We start from the raw sequence: 17,616 nt of genomic DNA on the forward strand, positions 1-17,616 counted from the left end.
TTTACCATATACATAGACGATTTGGAGGAAGGGACCGAATGTAGGGTAACAAAGTTTGCATATGACACAAAGATGAGTGGGAAAGCAAATTGCGTGGAGGACACAGAGTCTGCAGAGAGATTTGGATAGGCTAAGTGAGTGGGCAAGGATCTGGCAGATGGAGTATAACGTTGGTAAGTTTGAGGTTATCCACTTTGGAAGGAATAATAGTAAAATGGACTATTATTTAAACGGTAAAAAATTACAACATGCTACTGTGCAGAGGGACCTGGGGGTCCTTGTGCATGAATCACAAAAACTCAGTTTGCAGGTGCAGCAGGTAATCAAGGTGGCAAATGGAATGTTGGCCGTTATCACGAGAGGGATGGAGTATAATCCGGGTTGAAGTCCATCTGCCACTTCTCCGCCCAGTCTTGCATCCTATCTATGTCACGCTGCAGCTTCTGACATCCCTCCAGACTATTCACAACACCACCAACCTTCGTGTCATCAGCAAAATTACCAACCCATCCCTCCACTTCCTCATTCATAAATGACCTGGATGAGGAAGTGGAGGAATGGGTTGGTAAGTTTGCCGACGACACGAAGGTTGGTGGTGTTGTGGATAGGTTGGAGGGATGTCAGAAGCTGCAGCGTGACATAGATAGGATGCAAGACTAGGCGGAGAAGTGACAGATGGACTTCAACCCGGATAAATGTGTAGTGGTCCATTTTGGCAGGTCAAATGGGATGAAGGAGTATAATATCAAGGGTAAGACTCTTAGCAGTGTAGAGGATCAGAAGGACCTTGGGGTCTGGGTCCATAGGACTCTTAAATCGGCCTCGCAGGTAGAGGAGGTGGTTAAGAAGGTGTATGGTGTGCTGGCCTTCATCAATCGAGGGATTGAGTTTAGGAGTCGGGAGATAATGATGCAGCTTTATAAGACCCTCGTCAGACCCCACTTGGAGTACTGTGCTCAGTTCTGGTCGCCTCATTACAGGTGGGATGTGGAAATGATTGAAAGGGTGCAGAGAAGATTTACAAGGATGTTGCCTGGATTGGTTGGCATGCTTTATGAGGACAGGCTGAGGGAGCTTGGTCTTTTCTCCTTGGAGAGACGAAGGATGAGAGGTGACCTGATAGAGGTGTACAAGATGTTGAGAGGCATAGATCGGGTGGATTCTCGGAGGCTTTTTCCCAGGGCTGAAATGGCTGCTACGACAGGTTTAAGGTGCTGGGGAGTAGGTACAGAGGAGATGTCTGGGTTAAGTTTTTCACTCAGAGGGTGGTGGGTGAGTGGAATCGGCTGCCGTCAGTGGTGGTGGAGGCAAACTCAATAGGGTCTTTTAAGAGACTTCTGGATGAGTACATAGGACTTAATAGGATTGAGGGTTATAGGTAAGCCTATATATAAGCCTAGGTAGGTAGGGACATGACCGGCGCAACTTGTGGGCCGAAGGGCCTGTTTGTGCTGTATGTTTTCTATGTTCTATGTTCTATAAAAACAGGGAGGTCATGCTGCAACTGTACAGGGTACTGGTGAGGCCGCACCTACAGCACTGTGTATAATTTTGGTCCCCTTATTTAAGAAAGGATATATTAGCTTTGGAGGGGGTACAGAGAAGGTTCACCAGGTTGATTCCGGAGATGAAGGGGTTAGCTTATGAGGAGAGATTGAGTAGAGTGGGCCTGTACTCATTGGAGTTTAGAAGGTTGAGGGGAGATCTTATAGAGACATATAAGATAATGAAGGGGCTAGACAGGGTAGAAGCAGCGAGGTTATTTCCACTTACAATGGAAACAAGAACTAGGGGGCATGGCCTCAAAATACGGGGAAGTCAATTTAGAACAGAGTTGAGGAGGAACGTCTTCTCCCAGAGGGTAGTGAATCTTTGGAATTCTCTGCCCAATGAAGCGGTAGAGGCTACCTCGTTAAATGTGTTGAAGTCACAGATAGATAGATTTTTAACCATTAAGGGAATTAGGGGTTATGGGGAGCGGGCAGGTAAGTGGAACTGAACCCACTATCAGATCAGCCATGATCTTATTGAGTGGCGGAGCAGGCTTGAGGGGCTAGATGGCCTTCTCCTGCTCCTATTTCTTATGTTCTTATGGCACTGTGCCTTTAAGAAATGTATTTTAATCATGTTCCTTTGCAGGAATTTGTCGGCACCATGTTGTCTGCTTCCAGTGTGCTCTAATTGTTATTGAAACAATATAATGGACATCATGCTGATTTTAATCTGGACTAGTGCAGTGTTCTGTGGTTTAATGGTCTTTTGGGAATTGTTGAGTGGAGCTTGATTGAGATTGATGGACAGTTTATGTCATGTGGCTAGGGATAGCTATGCTTCAGAGAAAAGTCCAGTTTTAGTTTCATTTTCTCAGTTGCTGCTAGGAGCTGGTGGAAGAAGGCAATGTATCTGTCTCTCTCTCTCCAGAGACTTGCTGAATGTTCCAGAACTGGGAAGCCTCAGAGGATTGATCCAAAATTCAAAGGACCAGTTCATAGCAGGTGGTAAAAAGCTGCAAATCCAGCATCATTGTGAGCATACTTGTTTCTGTGCCAAGTCTGAACAAGTTTGTCTATGGAATAGTGTTTAACTTGGAACAGCAGAGATAGCTCGCTAATAGGAGTTATACTGTGTCATGTTTAATTTTTGCAATTGTTAAAAGTTATGCTAATTCATTTTATTATTTTTTAACTGTGTTCCTAATAAACTTTGTTTGATAAAAGTTTCCTAGTGGGTCACTTGAATCATACCTGGAGTGAAACACCTTATGCTTACCCTAATGCCAAAATCAAATGTAAAACTTAGAGTCTAGGCTGTCTTCATAAAACACCTTGGAATTTCTGTCCTGTGTCTTGACACTGTTTCTGAAATGTTTTAAGGATTCAATTCAATGTTACTTGTTAGCCAATCCTCTTAACCTCCTATATATTTAGCCTTCATTATATTATTTTTCAATTCTCATCTGTACTTTGCATAATATTTCTGGTTGCTAACCAAATCTTGCTCCTGGCATTTGTCCTTTCCCTAATTTATTTTAACTTTTATTTCCTTCATCATCCAGGGCACATTTGTTTTGGATGCTTTATCTTTTTAAATTCAAAACTGGATGAAATTTTATTATTTGATGAAAGAACTGATTAAAAATAGGAAACCTTGGAATCTGGTCAATTTATGCCGCTCATTAATAGGAAGCTCAGATGCGGTTTAATTGGCTCACATAGAATGATTGAGATTTATAAATGGAAGACCATATAGATTGCATTGCTGACAAAGTATACCAATGTTCAATATTCCTGCTATAACAAATTACAGGCTACATGTACCACCTTGGAGTGACTAAGTAGTTGATGTGACTAAGATGTAGTGCAGGTAAAATTCTATTGACCCAAAATGATGGATGTTCCTACCTTATACTTTATGAGTCTGATTCAACACAAATCTGAGGCCTATATTTTCCTCTCTGTGAAAAAAAAACTTCTTTGATATTTACCGGTCACTATCAAAATGGTGGATATCATAGAAATCATAGATCGTTTTCATTTCTATGATTTAATCGAACATAAAATTGTTTGTTTAAAATGTCAAAGAATGCCAACTATTCCAGATAGAGTTGTAGTCCAGAAGTCAGTGAGGGTGGTGAGGTATTGGGGAAGGTATCAGGGTCAAGGGTGGGTACCGGTAGACAGGAAGGTGGGTTGAAGTGTGTCTACTTCAATACAAGGAGCATCCGGAACAAGGTAGATGAACTTGGGGCGTGGATTGGTACTTGGGACTACGATGTTGTGGCCATTACGGAGACGTGGGTAGAACAAGGACAGGAATGGTTGTTGGACGTTCCGGGGTATAGATGTTTCAGTAAGTGTAGGGAAGCTGATAAAAGAGGTGGAGGAGTGGCATTGTTAATCAAGGATAGTTTAACGGCTGCAGAAAGGCACTTCGAGGGGGATCTGCACACTGAGGTAATATGGGCTGAGGTTAGAAATAGGAAAGGAGCGGTCACGTTGTTAGGAGTTTACTATAGGCCCCCAAATAGTAATAGAGATGTAGAGGAAGAAATTGCTAAGCAGATTATGGATATGTGTGGGGGTCACAGGGTAGTTGTCATGGGGGACTTTAACTTTCCAAATATTGATTGGAGCCTTTGTAGGTCAAATAGTTCGGATGGGGCAGTTTTTGTGCAGTGTGTGCAGGAGGGTTTCCTGACACAATATGTGGATAGACCGACAAGAGGTGAGGCCACATTGGATTTGGTACTGGGAAATGAACCGGGCCAAGTGTTAGATTTGGTTGTGGGAGAGCACTTTGGAGATAGTGACCACAATTCGGTGTCTTTTGTTATTGCAATGGAGAGGGATAGGGCCGTACGGCAGGGCAAGGTTTACAATTGGGGGAGAGGTAATTATGATGCAATTAGGCAAGAATTAGGGGGCATAAGTTGGGAACAGAAACTGTCAGAGAAAGGAACTAATGAAAAGTGGAACTTTTTCAAGGAACAAATACTGGATGTCCTTGATAGGTATGTCCCTGTCAGGCAGGGAGGAAATGGCCGAGTGAGGGAACCATGGTTCACGAAAGAGGTGGAATGTCTTGTGAAAAGGAAGAGGGAAGCTTATGTAGGGATGAGGAAACAAGGTTCAGATGGCTCGATTGAGGGTTACAAGTTAGCAAGGAATGAGCTGAAAAAGGGGTTTAGGAGAGCTAGGAGGGGACACGAGAAGTCCTTGGCGGGTCGGATCAAGGAAAACCCCAAGGCTTTTTACTCTTATGTGAGGAATAAAAGAATGACCAGGGTGAGGTTAGGGCCGGTCAAGGACAGTAGTGGGAACTTGTGTATGGAGTCAGTAGAGATAAGCGAGGTGATGAATGAATACTTTTCTTCAGTGTTCACCAAGGAGAGGGGCCATGTTTTTGAGGAAGAGAAGGTGTAACAGGCTAATAGGCTGGAGGAAATAGATGTTCGGAGGGAGGATGTCCTGGCAGTTTTGAATAAACTGAAGGTCGATAAGTCCCCTGGGCCTGATGAAATGTATCCTAGGATTCTTTGGGAGGCAAGGGATGAGATTGCAGAGCCTTTGGCCTTGATCTTTGGGTCCTCGCTGTCCACGGGGATGGTGCCAGAAGACTGGAGAATGGCGAATGTTGTTCCTCTGTTTAAGAAAGGGAATAGAAATGACCCTGGTAATTATAGACCGGTTAGTCTTACTTCGGTGGTTGGTAAATTGATGGAAAAGGTCCTTAGGGATGGGATTTACGACCATTTAGAAAGATGCGGATTCATCCGGGATAGTCAGCACGGATTCATGAAGGGCAAGTCATGCCTCACAAATTTGATAGAATTTTTTGAGGAGGTAACTAAGTGTGTTGATGAATGTAGGGCAGTTGATGTCATATACATGGATTTTAGTAAGACGTTTGATAAGGTCCCCCATGGTCGGCTTATGATGAAAGTGAGGAGGTGTGGGATAGAGGGAAAGTTGGCCGATTGGATAGGTAACTGGCTGTCTGATCGAAGACAGAGGGTGGTGGTCGATGGAAAATTTTCGGATTGGAGGCAGGTTGCTAGCGGAGTGCCGCAGGGATCAGTGCTTGGTCCTCTGCTCTTTGTGATTTTTATTAATGACTTAGAGGAGGGGGCTGAAGGGTGGATCAGTAAATTTGCTGATGACACCAAGATTGGTGGAGTAGTGGATGAGGTGGAGGGCTGTTGTAGGCTGCAAAGAGACATAGATAGGATGCAAAGCTGGGCTGAAAAATGGCAAATGGAGTTTAACCCTGACAAATGTGAGGTGATTCATTTTGGTAGGACTAATTTAAATGTGGATTACAGGGTCAAAGGTAGGGTTCTGAAGACTGTGGAGGAACAGAGAGATCTTGGGGTTCATATCCACAGATCTCTAAAGGTTGCCACTCAAGTGGATAGAGCTGCGAAGAAGGCCTATAGTGTGTTAGCTTTTATTAACAGGGTGTTGGAGTTTAAGAGCCGTGGGGTTATGCTGCAACTGTACAGGACCTTGGTGAGACCACATTTGGAGTATTGTGTGCAGTTCTGGTCACCTCACTATAAGAAGGATGTGGAAGCGCTGGAAAGATTGCAGAAGAGATTTACCAGGATGCTGCCTGGTTTGGAGGGTAGGTCTTATGAGGAAAGGTTGAGGGAGCTAGGGCTGTTCTCTCTGGAGCGGAGGAGGCTGAGGGGAGACTTAATAGAGGTTTATAAAATGATGAAGGGGATAGATAGAGTGAACGTTCAAAGACTATTTCCTCGGGTGGATGGAGCTATTACAAGGGGGCATAACTATAGGGTTCGTGGTGGGAGATACAGGAAGGATATCAGAGGTAGGTTCTTTACGCAGAGAGTGGTTGGGGTGTGGAATGGACTGCCTGCAGTGATAGTGGAGTCAGACACTTTAGGAACATTTAAGTGGTTATTGGATAGGCACATGGAGCACACCAGGATGATGGGGAGTGGGAAAGCTTGATCTTGGTTTCAGATAAAGCTCGGCACAACATCGTGGACCGAAGGGCCTGTTCTGTGCTGTACTGTTCTATGTTCTATGTTCTATATGCAATTAATGATTCTTTCCTCGCTTATCAATCAGCAAATGGACCACTTAACTAATATAAAATATCTAAAAGTTTGATCATCTAAGTGCAGTGTGCACAACATTTTTTAAAAATTGACTGAGCAATGGTTTTGTGCACTTCCTTTTTGTGCGCGGTAGCACCCTGGTTAGCACTGCTGCCTCACAGCACCAGGGACCCGGGTTCAATTCCAGCCTCGGGTCACTTTCTGTGTGGAGTTTGCATGTTCTCCCTGTGACTGCGTGGGTTTCCTCCGGGTGCTCTGGTTTCCTCTCACACTCTAAAGATGTGCAAGTTAGGTGGATTGGCGATGCTAAATTGTCCTTAGTGTCAGGGGAATTAGCAGGGTAAATACGTGGGGTTACAGGGATAGGACCAGGGTGGGATTGTTGTCAGTGCAGGCTCGATGGGCCAAATAGCCTTTTTCTGCACTGTTGAGATTCTATAATTCTTTTATTCTCATGGAGTCCTAATTTTGCTTGTGAACTGTGTCAGGGAGAAACAGCAGAAACTGATTGGTGCAGCAACAAGGGCCACAAACACATCACCTGAAAAAGCAAATTACTGTAGATATTAAAAATCTGGAATCAAATTTGATAAATAATCTGCAATATCATTATCTTCCTGGTGCTGCTAATATTTCTAAATGGTTACTTATTAGGAAGGTTGTTAACCATAGCCTTACAATTTTGCAAATGCATAATCTATATCCCCTATGCTGCACATTATGGCAATAGGTTACTTTTACAATTTATGTTCATCCTTCCTCTTTATAGTCTTCATACACAGTTCAAGCACTCAAATACTTGGGTATTTTTCAAACTTTCTTCCTGGCAATCCACTTTTACCAAATGGCTGTCCCTCACAACCCATGCAACATTCACTTACTACTTGTCTCTGACCCTTTCTTTCGCATAACCAAATGTTCATGTCTACAATTGGCTCACTAGTAAAGGAAAGAAAATTGGTGCCAAATGAATTGCCACCAAGATGCTTGGTACCAAATGCACGTATCGGGCACACTGACCTGTTTATTCTTGCCTCATGCGGTCATACACTACTGCAGTGAAAATTTACCCAAAATGGAAAAAAAGCTCAGGGGATCTTTGGGGATTATTTTTGCTGATCGATGGCCTAGTGGTATTATCGCTAGATTATTAATCCAGAAATGAGCTAATGTTTTGGGGACCTGGGTTTGAATCTGGCCAAGGCAGATAGTGGAATTTGAATTCAATTAAAAAAAATCAACTGATGACCATGAAACCATTGTCGATTGTTGGAAAAAGCCATCTGGTTCACTCATGTCCTTTTGAGAAGGAAATCTGCGTCCTTACCTGGTCTGGCTTTCTGTGACTCCAGAGCCACAGTATTGTGGTTGACTCTCAACTGCCCTCTGAACATGACCAACTATGGATGGGCAATAAATGCTGGCCAGCCAGTAACGTCCATTACTTATGAATGAAAAAGAAATTGCCATTTTGAAAAACACTGCTTTAACTAACATCCAGGTTCTGTTTCTGAAGAAGACATACTTAACTCGATGCATTAACCGCTTCTCTCTCCACAGATGCTGCCAGACCTGCTGAGTATTTCCAGCATTTTCTGTTTATTTCAGATGTTGAGCATCCTGTGGTGAACCACTGTAACTACATGTGTATGCCTGGACACACCCATGCTGCACCTGGCCCGAGATTCCTCCCTTTCCACCTGAGACTCCTCCCTTTCCACCAGAGCAAGGTATAAATCATAGAAATCATAGAAATGATTTATACCTTGCTCTGGTGGAAAGGTGATGGTTCCTCCTCCTCACCTCAGTCTAGGCCAGGTCAGCTACAAGGGTGTGCTCCTGTTCTTTGTGAATAAAAGCCTGTTAATTTCACTCACTCACTGGAGTCTTCGTATCGTAATTGATAGTGCATCACATCCACACTATTTAACTTTCATTTTAGTGTTTAATTCACTGCCACTTCTCTTCCAGGAATAGCTACCTAGAAGAAGTTCTGCTCTTCTCTCTGATGGGATTTCCATTTGTCTCTTTCATCTTGTTCACCCTGATTGCTTCCATTTCCCTCTTAGTAGTTGATAGGTGTTTTCCAAAACTCTCTTTCACAGTCACACCTCCTTCCTCAGCAACTGTCTCTGGCTCCTATTCCACGTGGATTCCAATTGAAGTTCTATCCTTTATGTTTTGAATCCACCCATGATTATAGGTATCTACAAGACATACAACCTTCCTCGGACTGTTGCTCTCGCCAACTTCTGAAATCCACACTCGCTGCCATGCATCGCCACGTGGGGGAGGCGATGGCCTGGTGGTATTGTTACTGGACTAGTAATGCAGAGACCCAGGGTAATCCTCAGGGGACCTGGGTTGAAATCTCACCGTGGCAGATGATAAAATTTGAATTCAATAAAAATCTGGAATTAAAAGTCGAATAACAACAATGAAACCATTGTCGATTGTCGTAAAAACCCATCTGGTTCACTAATGTCCTTGAGGGAAAGAAATCTGCCGTGCTTATCTGATCTGGCCTACATGTGACTTCAGACCCACAGCAACGTGATTGACGCTTAACTGCAATTAGGAATGGGCAATAAATGCTGGCCCAGCCAGTGACGCACACATTCTGTGAACGAATAAAAAAAAGTGTACATATTCATTATAGGGCAGGCAGTGGTGTAGTGAGATTGTCACTGAGCAATTAATCCAGAGACCCAGGGTATCACTTTGGGGATCTGGGTGCAAATCCCACTCTGCAGATGGTGAAATTTGAATTCAATAGAAATCTGGAATTGAAGTCTAATGATAACCTTGAAACCATAATCAATTGACCCATCTGGTTCACAAATGTCCTTTGCGGGAGGAAATCTACCTTACCCAGTCTGGCCTAGATATGACTCTAGACCCACAGCAATGTGGTTGACAAATTCAAGGGCAATTAGGGATGAACAATAAATAGTACCCTTGCCAGTGACACCCAGATCCCATGAATGAATTTTTAAAAATCTTCTCTCCAGCATCAATGACTCATCCTGTCTCAAAGCTGTCCTGATCCATAGTTTCCTTTCATCCTTCGTCTCATCCGATACTTCTGAAGAAGAGTCATATTTGACTTAAGCCTCATTGAAAGGATGGAGTTAGGTAGCATTGTGGTTATGTTACTGGGCTAGTAATCCAGAGTATGGGGCCAGATTTTATCCCAGTGCAGCTGGATGGATTATTAATTGGTTAACATTTGTACAAAGAGTTGAAAGCCCAACATGGCAATTTAAATTCAGTATATGAAATAAATTAGCAATAAAATGCTAGTATCTAGTTGAAAAGCTGGACCATGAAACTAACAGACTGCCATAAAATTCCTCTGGTTCATTAACGTTCGTTCAGGAACAAAATCAGTTCTGGTGCCCATGTGATGCCAGACCCACAATACTATAGTTGATTCTTAACTGGTCTTTGAAGTGGGTTGGGAAACCCTTCAGTTGTGCTCAGAGGCAGTTCAAAATCAGCTTTTCAAGAGAAACTTGGAGCGAGATTCTCTGGCCTCCCATCCGCATGTTTCCTGCCAGCGGGAGGTGGCGCGTTGTTTGCTAACAGTGGGATTCTCTGGTCCTGCCGCTGTCAATGGGAATTCCCATTGACATCACCCCACACCAGTGGGAAACCCATGGGTGGGGGTGCACTGCCGGCACCACCGGAGTATCCCACCGGCATGAACGGCCAGAGAATTGCGGCCTAGAAATTGTCAACAAATGCTGACCGTACAAGCAACAGACTCAACCTGTGAATGAATAAAGAGGAGTTTAAAACAAAAAGGAGAGTATAGTATCCTTAACCTCCTACAACCTCCAAGATCTCTAGGCTCCTGCAATCCTTGCCTCTCATGCATCTATTGGCAACTGAACCTTCAACATCCTCAAGATCTGGAATTCCACCCTTAAATCTGTTAACACCACTATTTCTCTGCTAGCATTGGAGCAGTAGCATTTACCATGACCTAGGGCCTTGCCCCCTTGTGGAAGGAAGAAAGCATTGCCTCTTCAGAGTTACTATCCTGGTTAAAGAGCAATAAAAAGTACATTGGTCAGTCTTGCATGGGGAGGAAATAGGTATTAAAACAAAATTCAGCCACACTCAGCTTTGCGAATTAGGTGTTCAAAGGAAGGATAAAGGGTTTAAATTTTCAACAAAAGTGAACATTAAATAATCATATTCACATTCTTCCTGCAACCTTTATCAGTATATCTACAGTACAGCAATATGAAGAGGGGAAGTCCAGGAGCACTTGTATAAGCCAGCGTCCTCACTGACAAAGCAACCTGGCTGGAAAGATATGGGGTGGGATTCTCCCCAAAACATTCCAAGTGCCGAATTCACATAAAAGCTGGAGCAAATCCCGCTGTTTTTTTTCAGCGGAGCTTAAAAATGAATCTCCCACATTCTGCGCACTGCAGAGTGCACTGGAGTGAATCTCACTCAGAATCAATGGGTGGGGCCTATTTCCGCTGGAGAGGCTGACAGCATAATGCTGAGCGGGCCACGGCACCTGCACTGTAGCCCGCACTGCCGGCCTCCCGATCACTGGCCAGCACAGCAACCCCCCCATCGCTGCCCCACCAAACCCCCACGGCTCGATCGCTGGCCTCCCGGACACGTCTGGGCCAGCCCCAACAACGCCCCCTACCCTGGCCCATCTCAAACTACCCCGCCCCCCATCCCTCCCCTGGCAATCCCAATCTCCCGATCACCCCCCCACCACCGGCAGCCGTGAACGCACCCCCGCCGCCGCCCCCCCCCCCCCCCCCCCCTCCACAGTCCCGACCTCCACAGCAGGTCGACCCCAGCTCACCTTCCCTCCCCCCTGATGGCCCCCATCACTGGCCTCCTTCCCTCTGTTACTGATGTCAAAGTGCAGAGTAGCAGGGGGACCACCCACCCCCACCAATCTCCCTGAGAGGCCCCGCCCCATATATTCCCCGCCCCCTCTGGCCCCACCTCTTTGGCACTGCCCAATGCCTGGTGGGCAGTGCCAAGGTGCCCCCTGGGCATTGTCACTTTGCCTCTTGGGCAGTGCCAGGGGGCCGGACTGGCACTGCCAAGCCGCCAATGCCTGGGGGCACCCCCCCCTTACCCCCAACCTTCTGGGGGCCTCTATAGCCCCCTTCACTCCAGCAGTGTTGGGCCGCCAGCTCCATGCTAGTGGGGTGCTGTTGTAAACCCCGCTGGAGCGAAACACTCCTGGTGAGGGGGGAGACGCTAGAGACCCAGAGACTTCAGTCCCAGGGCCGCTAATTACATGCAAATCCCCATTTAAATAATTTAATCAGCTCCGCGCCGATTTCTGACACAGAGCTGATGACGCCAGAAATGCAGCAGATGGAGGCCATGGCACCCAGCAGGAAGCCCGCTACGCGGCCTCCGCTTAAGTCTGGGAGAATCGCCCCCATACTTTCACTGATCTATTTAAACAAGTAAGTGAGACCTTAGTATGTCACAATGAAAATAAACAGGATTTCAGCATTGCAGTGTGCTGCACATTACTGCCTTGGACAGTACTTGAATGAAGAGGAGTAGGTAAGCTGTGGAAGTCCTGCAGCACAGTAGCCACAAGCACCACACTTAACAGAATTATTACAGTGCAGAAGGAGGCCATTTGGCCCATCGTGCCACAGCAGAGTTGGTGGGAAGGGATATTATCACATTGACCCAGATTCTGCTGTGGCAGGAAGGCAAATGGCACCCAATGTTCATTAGACTTGCTCTTGCCCGTTTAATGTTGGCATTATTGTGCACTATGAGTTGTAGGAAGTTCAAGATGGAAATAGCATGGTGCCCACTGCCTGAACTGCTCTAGAAGAAGCTGAAGTATTTGACAGAGTGGGAGTCAATGATTTGTGGTGTTCTGTTGTAAGTGGCATTACCTTGTTATCATATGGGCATTGAACATGCCGGCAGTTGGGCGGTGACTATCTGAGGAACAGGATCAGATGGAGGAGAAGGAAGAGAAGGAGGAAGAAGATAAGCCAGGCACTCCCTTTTTGGCTAGATTATCCCTGACCAACTCATCCATATCAAATGTATAAATCAAACCGTGGGGGAATGAATATTGTCAACCTGGGAGAGGACATAAGATTCATGCTTCCCAGGGATTGCACTTTAACAGACCATGTAACCTGTCAGGAGGTTCCACTTCAAGTTCCTTTGAACAAGAGTGTCTACAGCTATGTTGACACCAGTCTGAGCTTGTATATCATTGCACTATGGAAGTCTGAGCTCCTACAGCATCCAGACATTGGGTGGCTTATGCTTGTGGTACAATAGAAAATGTTTCATGTTGCATCCATTCATGTGATAATGGAGTTGGACACCATCTGCATGCTGGAAAGGGTGGGTTCCAAACTCTAACAAAACTCTGCGCAAAAATTGGTGCCAAACTCCACCATTAACTTTGGCTGGACTTCCTGGCAGGTCTGCCAATTCACCAAGCATTTAATTGTGACTATCCACCAGCCTCCTTCTGTAACCTGTCCCATTGGAGTTCTCACCAAAGTGCTCTGCAACATAACTCATTTGTGAACCTGACCTCTGGGATCAGTGTCTTGCCACCTGCAGACACTCCCTCGAAGCCATCCTCTGAAATATACTGTGAGTGATGAAAACGAGTGATGGTGTTTCTTCTTCATTACTATCTTCCTGCTTTTTAAGTTCATGCTCTTCTACCACTCTCTGGGCAGGTTGCAAAGAGATATAGACCAGAATTCTCTGGTCTCGCCTGCCACTGCCAGTGAGAATAGAGAATTTGGCGCTCAGCCAAATTGCTGTTCACTGCAGTGGGATCGGAAAATCCCAGGTGCAGGCGAAGTCGGAAAATTCCAGCCATGAATCTCTAATTATGTGCTGAAACTCTAAAATAGATCACGCATTGTAGTTTTGGCATTTTAACTATTGAATTAGTTATTGAAGATGGAGCATAATTTCACCGCTACTGGCAGTCAATTATTGGGCAAAACATTGAACAAATGCTTTCTTGTTGTCCAGGGTTATTGGATACATGTAATTGCTGTATAAATGGCATCAATCTCCATAAACAAACCAGTGCCACCTGTGGTCTTCACAAATTCACAAAATTGAGAAAGGATGAACATACAATGACAGCAATTAACCACTATGAATAGTATTTGTGAGTCTAGTTAAAGAAAAAACTGTGATGCATTCAAACATCCCTCCCCACAGAATTAGATAAAATACAAGAGGAGCAGTTTACTGTTATTATGAACAGAGTAATCTCCACATTATGAACAGAAACAGTGCTATCTGACATACTATGGTAAGAAGAAAACACAACACAAAATAAATGACTTTGGTGAGACTCAGATGACTTCATGGTGCAAATGACTTGGATAAAAATTGCTCTAAAGCTGGTCCTACACCTCTTAGAGTGCAGATATGTTGAAGTCTAGAAGCTGACACACATTAAGCCATTGAAGAAGTGTTGACTCAGCGGTCATTCCGCAATGTTTGGAGAGCATCCATAATAAAAAGTCATTCACTTACAGTTGCTAAGTTGACTAACCATGATGGCACAATGAATATTTTATCTCCAAGTGGAGAAATGGATTTGAAGGGCATGTGAATGTAACGCACTGAAGGAAAACAAGATGACCTAAAAGGACAGATTAATGCCAATGTCAAGTCATCGAAATACAGCGAGCATAATAAATTTTACAGCTATTTAAATGTAACTCAAGCTTTATAAACTGTGTCATTCATAATAGAGTCAGGCTCTGCCTACAGAAAAAAAGAAACTTCATGTTGATTTAACCTCTCCCCTTCTTTTGGATGCTTTCATCCCTAATGGTTTAGTTTTTGGCTTCTGCGGGGTGAGGAGAGAAGACATATATTCAACATTAAATGCTGGAGTTTTAAATGCATAGTTGTTCAAATTGATATTTCAGCATTTATTTCTTGATTGCAACCATTAATTAGCAATGGCAGTTAAAATAGAATACTCAATAAAATGCAGTAATCTTGTGACAGGATATGATACAAACCATTTAAGAGTAGATTTTTGGTCTATTACCCCAATGCTATATATCAGAAAGTTGTGGATGTGGGTCAGTGCAGGGTGGGGTGAGGTGCTAGGGCAGGGCAGCGTGATAAGCTTAGAGAATCTGGCTGATAGGCATAAAGGCAGATCTGTGCCACATCAATGTGAATTCTTTTCTGCAAGCATTTTTAGCCAACTTCAATTGGATCTTGCCTAGAATGAGTCATAGCTTCAGTGATTAGCACTGCTGCCTCACAGTGCTAGGGACTTGGGTTTGATTCCCGGCTTGGGTCACTGTCTGTGTGGATTTCCTCTGGGTGCTCTGGTTTCCTCCCACAGTCCAAAGATGTGCTGGTTAGGTGCATTGGCCATGTTAAAATTCTGCCTCAGTGTACCTGAACAGGCGCCAGAGTGTGGCGACCAGGGGATTTTCGCAGTAACTGCATTGCAGTGTGATGTAAGCCTACTTGTGGCTAATAAATAAACTTTAACTTTATATTGAAAGGCAGCCCAGCAACGACTATGCTCAATACTCACAATGGAGTAATGTGTACAGCACCATCAGGTCTGTCTAAAAGTGCTTTCAGCATTCTAAGGATGTGTGTTATCATTAATCAGGTAGATGCATGGCCTTGTCAAACTTGCCCTCAGCATCCAGGTTGTCTGTAGCTAGGCTTGCAAGGATGAACTTTTATCTCCAAATTGTGGACAGATTCTTTAAGGGAACTTTTCTTGGGATAATAAATAGCATGACATTCTTTTCTCCTCTGTTTTTGACCTTGCTTGGTGTGGAAAAGTGGAGGTATGACAGGACCAGAGAATGATTAGCTATATCAGCAGAGGCTGAAGAAAGCAAGGAGTCACCCAGACAACTGACTATCCCAAGTATGAAACTCATGCTTTCAGTTGCCTGAAGGATAGTGCATGAGGAAACACCAATTGTTCAAAGATGTACTCCATGAGCTGTGCAGTGTGGTGGAGCCCGATCTAAAGCCACCGTCAAGGAATGTTACTCTTTAATTCTCGCAGTCGCATGTAGCGGGTCTCTGCAACATTTCATCGTCAACAGGCCATTGTTGCATCAAGCATATGACTGATATCATCTTTACGTGAGCTAGTCAGTTCATTACATTGCCCATGCATGCATTATCTGAACATGAAAGGATGTTGGTTTTTTTTTCAGGCTGGCAGGCTTCCCAAATGTACCAGGGGTGATGGGCTGCATTTATACAACAATCAGAATGCCAGTAGAAGCTGCAGTGGGTTACATCAATAGAAAGGACTATCATTCCTTTGATGTGCAGCTGGGATATGACCACAAGCTGCAGATCCATGCAATGTAACCTAGCACTCCCAGGATGCATTTATACTGAAACTAGCCAGCTCATTTTGCCAACTCGAAGGAGCTCAATAGATATTTATATTTGGGGCTTTCCAATTCCTCCCTTGCAGTTTATCCTGAGAGGTGAGCATACCCGTTCTATTCCAACTGGTGTTGTGACAATGGAAATATTGGGGGTAAAGTGACACGTCCTCCATTTGGTTTCTAGGGGACCTTGGCAGCATTCTTCTTGAGGGGTGACAGAGAAACCAAAGCACGACAGAGAAGCAGCAGAGTGCAATTCCTGCTCCGGGTTGGCAGTGATGACTTTTTGCCAGGTGCATTATGGAATACCAAGGCTGAGATATTTATGGACCAGATTTTGTGGTAAGAATGATGGTGAGACTATCAGCACTCACTGGCACTGAAGAATAAATTGCACTTGAACTTCCAGTAACTGCAAACAGGAATGTCATAACAGAAGTAGGCCATTTAAATCCTTCAGCCTGTTCCTCTATTCAATGATCACGGCTGATTAGTCACCTAACTCCATATTGGGCCTTTGTCCCTTTCTTGTCCTGCCCACCACAGGAATCATAGTGGGCGGACCATGCAAAGGTCCGTTGACCTTGGATGGGATTTTCCAGTCTTGTGTCACTGAAGTCTGAAAACCAAAGTTTCACTCCGGTTTTTTCAGCGAACTACCACATGCAATTTTCCCATGTTCTGTTATTGTTTTTGGCAGTAGGGAGTTTCACGCTGGTTGGGGGAGTGGGAGAGTCAGACTTTTGTGACACTTAGTGGGGTGACTTTCCCAAAAGAAAATTGGGCGATTTTCCCAGAAAAAAGCTAAGTGCACAATGGGTGGGAAAACGAGAGATTTCCCTGCCTGTTTTTTGGGCACACTTAGTCGAATGAATTTCCAGCAGTCTGTGCTTCACAGAATCCACCAGGGGATTCATGCCAGTAAGATGGCGGGGGGGCCTAATCCAGCCTGAGAGGCTGGCATCAGCACGTGCTGGTCCCCTTGTCGCTGGCCTCCCGATGTCTTCCCCTACCCTCCCCAGTGGACAACCCGCTGGACCAGCCCAACCCCCCTCATGGCCAGCCCAACCTCCCCGAACCAGTCCCGATCACCCCCTTCATCCCCACCAATCGCTGTATAGAGTGTGCAGTGTTCCCCCCCCCTCTCCACCACCACCGACTGATGGGCAGTGCCAGGGTGCCCAGTGGGCAGGGTGCCCAGTGGGCAGGGTGCCCAGTGTCAGGCTGGCACTGCCCAAGGGGCATACCCCAACCCTGAGGTCCCGTGGTGTGCCTCAAGGACCTCTGCCCCCACCAGTGAGCCCATCATGACTGGTCCCCATTGATGGGGACCAGCGTCAATCCCTGCTGGTGGTGATCTCCCCCGGTGAGGTGGGAAACATTAGCGAGCCCGGACGACGCTGTTGTTACAGACCTCCCGCCAATATTTCCCAACTCTTTTTTTTGGGCAAGCTGAGTTTCATGAATTCACGGCACTCTGCACAATACAGAGGCCTTCAGAGGGTTCATGCCAGTAGTGGGTGTTGGGGAGAGAGAGCCCCAGCCCACTGGAGAGGCCGGCAGCAGAGTGCTCAGTGGTCACTGGTAATGCACTGATCTCCCAGAATACTGGGAGATCAGTTGACAAGA

This window comes from Mustelus asterias, chromosome 14 (genome assembly GCF_964213995.1).
Source record: "Mustelus asterias chromosome 14, sMusAst1.hap1.1, whole genome shotgun sequence".
Classification (NCBI taxonomy): Eukaryota; Metazoa; Chordata; class Chondrichthyes; order Carcharhiniformes; family Triakidae; genus Mustelus; species Mustelus asterias.